Source organism: Balaenoptera borealis (assembly GCF_965194805.1).
Source record: "Balaenoptera borealis genome assembly, chromosome: 13".
In the NCBI taxonomy this organism is placed as follows: Eukaryota; Metazoa; Chordata; class Mammalia; order Artiodactyla; family Balaenopteridae; genus Balaenoptera; species Balaenoptera borealis.
This window is the reverse complement of record NC_138870.1, coordinates 20,597,510-20,604,308: the sequence shown is the minus strand read 5'-3', so window position 1 is coordinate 20,604,308 and position 6,799 is coordinate 20,597,510. Positions and strand designations below refer to the sequence as shown.

General features: G+C 35.8%; 1 protein-coding gene and 1 long non-coding RNA gene across 9 annotated transcripts in view; one reads left to right on the top strand and one right to left on the bottom strand.

Moving 5' to 3' along the window:
• SOX5 (SRY-box transcription factor 5) overlaps positions 1–6,799 on the top strand; it is a 993,423-nt gene that overhangs the window by 467,691 nt on the left and 518,933 nt on the right. The gene's annotated exons all lie outside the window — the stretch shown is intronic.
• The window catches only part of LOC309609911, a 76,538-nt gene that overhangs the window by 19,740 nt on the left and 49,999 nt on the right, over positions 1–6,799 (bottom strand). The window lies entirely within an intron of this gene.

The window sequence follows — 6,799 nt, the reverse complement described above, 5'->3', positions numbered from 1 at the left end:
TGAATTATTAGTAGAATTGATTGTATAATTAAAATAATTCTAAAATTTTATACGTATATATAGATATACATATAAATATATATATATATATATATATATATATATATATATATATATATATAGCAAGAGAGAGAGAAACACACGATGGTTCTTTAAACATGTGGTTGTAGTGTAGCTACCTGGGCAGTGTCCAACATGTCGAAACATATGCAGAAGCCCTTGGTACTAAGTTAATTAAATGTATATTTAAATAATTAAGAAAACAGGTCACTGTAAATTTTGTGAAAACGTGATATTTGTACGTCATTTTTGTTTAATGATCTTGAAACCCTGTCTTTGATTTGTACTTTCAGAAATATTCTTGAAATATACTGTGACAAAAATAAAGATTCATTGAATGAATGAATTATAACATTCTAAACCTTGAATATTTGACTGTGTTTTCATGTTTTACAGTTATCTGTTCATTGAGTTTGGGAATTGTCACCAACCTCAGTAGATTTTTATCTAGTGACTAAGGAAAGAAAAATTTAAAAGCATAACTGTTTTCTTGAATTTTTGACTCTCCTGGGTCTATCAGGCCACTCAGATTCCACAGAGAGAACTGTAGTTACGAGAAATGAAATAATAACATTATTTCTAAAGTTTGGTTTTGTGGATGAAACATCAGTACCTGGGAATTCATTTCTGAAATTTTCTCCTCTGACTAGCTCCAGTAATATATTTGGAAATGAGTTTTTCCTAAGGCATAGCAGTTCGCTCCTTCTCTTCCCCCTCCTCCTCCCCCTCCTCCTCCCCCTCTTCCTCCCCCTCCTCCCCTCCTTCTGCCCCTCCTCCCCCTCCTCCTCCTCCCTCTCCTCCTCCTCCTCCCCCCTCTCCCCCTCCCTCTCCTCCCCTCCTCCTCCCTCTCCTTCCCCTCCCCCTCCCCCTCTCCCTCCTCCCCCTCCCCCTCCTCCCCCTCCTCCCCCTCCTCCCTCTCCTCCTCCCCTCCTTCTCTGTCTCTTCCTCCCTCTCCTCCTCCCTCTCCTCCTCCCTCTCCTCCCCTCCTTCTCCCCCTCCTCCCCTCCTCCCCCCCTCTCCTTCCCCTCCTCCTCCCCCTTCTCCCCCTCCTCCTCCTTCTCCTCCTCTTCCTCTTCTACTTGTTTGCTACGTTCTGTAATCCAAAGTCTATACTTTAAGATTACTGTAAAAACAAGCAGATAGGTTTTCTATTCTTGTGGCATTTCTCCTATAGGAATTTAGCACTGCACCATCAGTTGTTTCCTGAATCATTTCTTACGGGAAAAACATTCTAAGAGTCTGTGTAGCCTGCAGTATATACTGATTTTACCCAATACTTCAGAGATTTTAAACTATTTCCAACCAGGAGTTTCTTAATTAAGGGTTTATTTTGACAATGAAAAAAAAAATTGTTCAGTGTTTTCTCTCCCTTAACAGCCAAATTGCGTTTGCCAATGCTTCCTTTGGAAATATAGACAGTAATAGGTAAAATGGTTTTAAAATCATTTTGAATAATGTTGGCTTTCTTAACCACCCAAAAGAAAACTTTTGATTTGGCAAAACAAGTTTGAGTTGAGAAATACTTTAAAAAGTATTTTACTACCAAGTAAAATATTTTTAGTGTAATTCAGATACTTTTTTTTGAGCCTATGCTTGCTTGTCTGTGTGGACAACTTAACAGTGTTTATACTACCTTTGGGAATTTTTTTTTTTTTTTTACTAATTTAAGTGGGCTGACTTAAAGCTTTTATTTTGAACAGGATGTCAGAGGGAGGGATATTTTCAGAGTGATTTCTTTGTCCATTTAAAAATTAATAGTAGTTTTTCTTTTCTGGTAATAACAAGGCGGTTTTTCTTTTTTCAAAATGAAACTCTTCTTTCAAATATGACAAATTTGAAACCATTCGTGAAATATCTTTCTAGATACACCTCCCATCCATTTATTAGGAGTTAGTTGCATAAGGAAACAGTAGACTATAGTGTTTTTGTGGAGCTTATTCAGCCCATGACCACTAACACATATGTATGTTATAGCCAAATAATTAACAAAATATAATTATATAAAAATATGAAACAAAATCCTGGTTTAACATAATGATACTTGCAATAGTTCATTGTGGATAAGAATAAGGGCTCTGAAGTCAGAATGCCTATCTGCCAACTTAGATGCTTCCACTGACTAGCTGTGACCTTAGGCAAGTTAGTTTACCTCTGTAAAATGGGCACAAATTTGACCTAAATCATAGAGCTGTTGTAAGAATTAATGGAGATAGTGTATAGGGAAACAGAATAGAGTTCCTGGCATACAGTCAGCCAGAATCCACACTCAATTATGTACTTTTTATATAGCCCAAAGGTGCCCAGTCAAGGAGATGAACAGGGGTAAATGGGGCTGAAATTCACCCATTGGACCTCTTGTTGGCTGTGCTCTTGCTTGTGGACAGGATCAATTAGTAGGAGGTGTCCTTTCATTTCGAACAAAGGTCCCAGGTAGGATAGTGCTGGCTCTGTATGTTAGCTGTCTTTATTATTATCCTAAATAAAAACACATACCCTCTTTTTTCAGATGGTCTTTGGTGATTTTGAACTCAGCCTGTTTTCCACATAATTGTTATGAAAATGTGATGTTAACAACACTGCCTCCACAAGGTAGTTAGAAAGTGAATAAGGCAAATATCCAAGTGCTTATATTAAACTCCATTTATCCTCATTGATATTACATAGAACTTATCAATCAGGAGAAAGATACTCATTGTTAAGATTTAGCATTTATAATAATTAAGGTAGAATGCGATGGGGTAGGGCTATCCATGATAGGACAGCTATTAAAGGACAGTATATGCCTTGTGAATTTACACTGGATTTATAGAATAAAATAGGAGGAAGAACATGATTAGAAACTTTATGAGGAGGACCATTTTTTAAATTAATGACGATCATTGATAATAACTACAGTTATTGTAACAGGTAGGGTGGACGGATGGATGTTTGGATTGGTAGAGTGTATCATATTTATATTTTACTTTCATCATTTTTTTCTGACATTAAATGTATAGAAGAATATTTTTAAGCTGAAATTTTATTTTAAAAATGTCACATTTAGGGGTTTAAATTAAAGGACAGTGAAAGAGCAAAACAATGAATTAGGAATCTTAGGTCTTGGAGAGATACACAAAATATGAAATCTATTCTATTTTGAAACTAACACTGGAGAAAAACACAAACAGGCACTCTCCCCTGTTTTCAGTGATACAAAGTAAATTAAGTGTGAATCCTATCTCTGTGGGGAGACCCTTTCAGTAACCATTTTACTGACTCCACCCTTCTGCTGTGTGAATCTGGACACACACCCCGTTTTTCTTCTTGGACCTCTCTTCTCTCTCTACCCTCTCTATTCAAATATCACTTAGATGTATTAGGATGGCAATATGACACCGTTCAACCATATAGATACAGCCAGCTTGGTGTAAAACCTTCAAAATCACGTTAACTCCCTTCCCCCCTCAGCCACCATATCTGGCTTCCAAAGCACACAGATTTTTTTTCTCTCTTTAACGCATCTTCTCCTTTCCTTTGGCACAGCAGGGACACCATACCCTCATCCCTTCTCTGTTGAAATCCTGAAGTGGCCTTGGAATTCTTTTCCTGGCTCCTTGTCTCTTCCAGCACCAATCAGCTGTCTTAAGGGTAGCACATAAAAACCACTGACTATGCTGTGGCCCCAATCTAGGTTTCCAGACCGTCTTGCCCTAATCCCATATAAATAGCCTCTGTAGAGACTACTGGGCCACTAAATATTCCTCGTTATGATCCACGTGTTTCTGTTTCCTTTTGTGTTCATGTTTTGTCCCTTCTTGTTCCTCCTCTGCTCCTTCCCCAGGGTAAATTCTATGTTTCAACCCTATTCTTAATCCTAATACATTTACCGTGATACTTTTCAGATGGGTTCTCAATAACCGCCATAAATTAACTCAGCTTGCCTGCCATAGTTCTGGAGAACTTGCACTTTCAACTTGTGAAATGAAAGAAATTTTATACCTATTTGTGTGTCTATCGCACTTCACACAATGTGAATGATTATACTGGTTTAGTTGTAGGTCTTTCCAGCAGATTATAAACTGCATGAAGACATCTTCAGTGCGTATTGTACTTTACCATCGCTTGGTACAGTGCAGATAGCATATGCTTAATAAATACCATAGAATAGAAGTTGCAGAATTTTGGTGCACAGTACATGTTTTAAACCACATACCTATGATTATACATATTTGGTCTTTATAATTCACAGCAAGATATCTGATGACATAGTCACTATTAATATATTTTTTTCCACCTGCTATAGGAAGGAAGCTCCTTAATACACTTTGTAATGCTTAATCTTATAGTGTATAGAAAGGAAAAATGTGAATTTTATTATAAAGTTAATTGAATAGACTTGAGAAATTATCAGGCGTTTGATTAGTAAATGCATTTTTAGTTTTCCTAACACATGAAAATGTATATACTGTGAAGGCCATGTTCATTCTAACATGTAAGTAATTATACAAATTCTGTTCTATAATATGAGAAAAAAACCTCTTTTTTAGTATTAGGGCAGCCAAGGATATCCAAAATAACTGGAAAGTCTGTTGTCATTATTATCATTTTATAAATATATAAAATTACATATATATATATAATCTTTGTAAAATCATCAAGTAAGGAGAGGTATACTCCTAATAATCAGTGGTTTAGAATAACTGAAAAAATAACTTATAGAGTGTATTAATGATAAGAGGATTTACCTGATTGAAAACTCAACAACACAGATATCTATGACTTAAATTAAAAAGAAAAAGTAAGGGGGAAAAAAAAAAAAGGCGAACAGTATTTGTATTCCTGCATTTCAGGTGAGCTATCTTCATTTTCCTTGTATTTTTTTCTTCTCATTAACTGTAGAAACCCATATAAATAAGTCTCTGGGCAGCTCCAAATGTCCCCATTTCATTTTAGATGGTATTTCCAATAAGGGCACTATTTCTTGCAAAGAATATTACATCTCACTAATTGTCCTACAAATCCCATTCTTAATTAAAATCAAAATCTTCATCGTAACAACTTTACTATATAGCTTGCAAATATGTGTTCTTTTTGTTTGTTTGGAGGAGGATGCTCCGGATACATTTTTTTTTTCTTTCAAAAAGGAGCAGCCCTGGTGAGAAAAATTTACAGCAATTGATTTTGTTTGTTTGTGGCTGCAACCCATAAAAACTCCCAAGCAAAACTAAATAGTGCTTGTGGGGCACAGGTCTGCCACTTCATGGGCAAACAGTAGGTTTTATAGTACTATTAATGCTAGACAATAAGACAAGGTATAATAATTCCAATTTCATCATCTGTCTCTGTTTTGTACTAAATTGTGCACTCCATCATGCATATGCTGGCTATAATGTGACATTTAATTCTGCATTTAGTCTCTGCTTTGTTACCCATGCACGAATATAGTAAGTTCGCTTCTCAAATGCCATGTACCAGCCCTCTAACAACAGCAACAAAAAAAATTAAATACAAAATAAGTTTGAATAACAGTAATGGTGGGAAAATCTATCCCAGGGTTCATTCTTTTTACAGGGAGTTGGCAAACCAGGAAGAATAGACTTTGTCATGTGCAAATATGGTGACCATAAATGGTGCTGGAGGCTTTTCCATTGTCCTCTGAGTTTGCCATGAGAGAAAGCGGGTGAGAGAAAGAAAGACACGTTTGATAGAGTTGTGAAGAATGTTTGAATGGCTATTGGGTGTTGAGCATTGTCTTGCAGTGACCTCAATTCGGTACAGTAGAGACCCTTGAAAGCACTGTCTGAAGTCACAATACCACTATTCTCCTCCATTTACTAAAAGGGATTAGTTAAAAGGGTGACGTTCCGTGCAGAGAGTTCCAAGTATTCCATGAAACAAAAGGCTCTGAAATGTTTTTGAAGTTATTTTTAATTGAGTTGAACTAATTTAATAAAGGTCCTAAGGAGGAAAAAAAAATAAAGGAATGTGATTGTTTTATGATTCTTCACAGATGGAATGGACATTTATAGCATACTTTTCCTTTAGTGTTCCAGAGAACAGTAGCTCCATTTACAGCTACTGTTAGCAATTTAAAACTGCTCCAAAATGAAGTCTTTCAAGAAGTTGACAGCTTATAAATAAATCTGTCTGATAAAATTGAACATAAACTGCATCTGTGGTTAGTTTGCCAAAATTAATTCTACATTTAATTAGAGATAGCAGTCAAACATATTTAATAAAAAACAGTCTTAGGGAGTAAATCAAATGGAGTCAGATTTTAGCAGACGTTTTGCATTTTTTTGCGAGGAGTGATGAAATGACCTCACCTCTCCGATTCCCAGTTATATGGCAACTCTGTAGAGTTATGGGGAAGCCAATGAGTTCACACTGTTTGGAAAGGTTCCTTGCTCAGCTTAGGGTAAAGAGAGAAAACGATCATTTTGTGATTTTGCTTGGTTCCATCATTGGGTTTTACTTTGATGGCATATGTATTAAACTAACAAGTTAATAAGCATATTACTGCTAATGATTACAGAGACCAGGCTAAGGTAATCCTAATTTATATATATACAAGTACATAGAATTGCCCTTAAACATTTTTTTTTTGCTTCCTTAGCAATCTTATTTATTTATTTATTTTTTAATTTAACCATTGCAATGAGAAGTATTAAAATCATACACTAGATACAATGCCATTTCTTCCCCCAGAAAGACTTCAAAAAATCAGCTTTGCTTATCAAATATTTGTGCTCACTCTGCA